The sequence below is a fragment of the Cebus imitator genome, unplaced genomic scaffold (assembly GCF_001604975.1).
Source record: "Cebus imitator isolate Cc_AM_T3 unplaced genomic scaffold, Cebus_imitator-1.0 Scaffold153, whole genome shotgun sequence".
NCBI classification, from domain to species: Eukaryota; Metazoa; Chordata; class Mammalia; order Primates; family Cebidae; genus Cebus; species Cebus imitator.
Window position 1 is genome coordinate 4,792,121 of NW_016107468.1, and position 1,936 is coordinate 4,794,056.

General features: G+C 43.5%; 1 protein-coding gene across 1 annotated transcript in view; it reads left to right on the plus strand.

Moving 5' to 3' along the window:
* LOC108314440 overlaps positions 1-1,936 on the plus strand; it is a 24,477-nt gene that overhangs the window by 8,845 nt on the left and 13,696 nt on the right. The window lies entirely within an intron of this gene.

A 1,936-nucleotide genomic window follows, 5' to 3' on the forward strand; every position in this document is an offset into this window, starting at 1 on the left:
ACCAGGCAAGAGAGCGTGTGCAGGGGAACTGACCTTTATAAAACCATCAGATCTCCTGAGACTTACTCATCATTAGAACAGCATGGGAAAAACCTGCCTTCGTGATTCAGCTACCTCCCACCAAGTTCTTCCCACAACAAGTGAGGCTTTTGGGAGTTACAATTCAGGATGAGATTTGGGTGGGGACACAGCCAAACCATATCCTAGAGTTCTAACAATGAATTCTTTTTAATTTCTATTTTTATTTGATTCAGGGGTATACGGACAGGTTTGGTTTGGGGTATACTTGAAACTGTCACCCAGGTAGTGAGCATAATACCCAATAGGTAGTTTTTCTTGCCTTCCTTTCTCCCTCCCTCCTTCTGGCATTCCCAGTGTCTGTAATTTCCATCTTTATGTCCATGAATACCCAATGTTTAGCTTCCACTCAAGTGAGAACACAGTATTTGTTTTTCTGATTCTGCGTTAATTCTCTTAGGATAATGGCCTCCAGCTGCATCCGTGCTGCTACAAAAGACCTGACATTGTTGTTCTTCATGGCTAGTGTATCTGTACATTTTCTTCATCCAGTTCACCTTGTATGGGCACCTAGGCTGATTGCATGTCTTTGCTATTGTGAATAGCGCTGCAATGTACATGCCAGTGCATGTGTCTTTGGTAGAATGATGTCCTTTCCTTTGGGTAGATACCCAGTAATGGGATTGCAGGTAATTCTAACTAAAAACTGTAGTTCTGTTTTCAGTTCTTCTATAAGCCTCCAAACATCTCCCCACAGTGGATGAGCCAATTGACATTCCCACCAACAGTGTACGTAAGCATTCCCTCTTCTCTGCAGCCTCACCAACATCTGTTATTTTTTGATGTTTTAATAATAGTCATTCCATGCCAGGCACAGTGGCTCATGCCTTTAATCTCAGCACTTTAGGAGGCCCAGGCGGGTGGATCATGAGGTCAGGAGTTCGAGATCAGCCAGGACAACACGGTGAAACCATGTCTCTACTAAAAATACAAAAATTAGCCGGGTGCAGTGGCAGGTGCCTGTAATTCCAGCCACTCGGGAGGCTGAGACAGGAGAATTGCTTGAACCCGGGAGGCGGAGGTTGCAGTGAGCCGAGATCATACCACTGCATTCCAGCCTGGGTAGATAGCAAGACTCCATCTCAAAAAAAAAAGAAATAGCCATCCTGGTGTGAGATGGTATCTCCTTGTGGTTTTCATTTACACTTCTCTGATGATTAGTAATGAGCATTTTTTCATGTCTTTTTGGCCACTTGTATGTCCTCTTGTGAGAAGTGTCCGCTCAGGTCCCTTGAGCATAAAAGTGGATTAATTGAATCATAAGGCCATGAACATTTTTTTAATTATATTTTAGGTTTTGGGGTACATGTGAAGAACATGCAAGATTGTTGCATAGGTACACACGTGGCAGTGTGATTTGCTGCCTTCCTCCCCATCACATATATCTAGCATTTCTCCCCATGCTATCTCTCCCCAACTCCCCAACCCCTACTGTCCCTCCCCAATTTCCCCCAACAGACCCCAGTGTGTGATGCTCCCCTCCCTGTGTTCATGTGTTCTCATTGTTCAACACCCACCTATGAGTGAGGACATGTGTTGTTTGATTTTCTGTTCTTGTGTCAGTTTGCTGAGAATGATGGTTTCCAGATTCATCCATGTCCCTACAAAGGACATGAACTCGTCATTTTTTATGGCTGCATAGTATTCCATGGTGTATATGTGCCACAGTTTCCCTGTCCAGTCTATCATCGATGGGCATTTGGGTTGGTTCCAGGTCTTTGCTATTGTAAACAGTGCTGCAATGAACATTCGTGTGCATGTATCCTTATACTAAAATGATTTATAATCCTTTGGATATATACTCAGTAATGGGATTGCTGGGTCAAATGGAATTTCTATTTCTAGGTCCTTGAGGAAT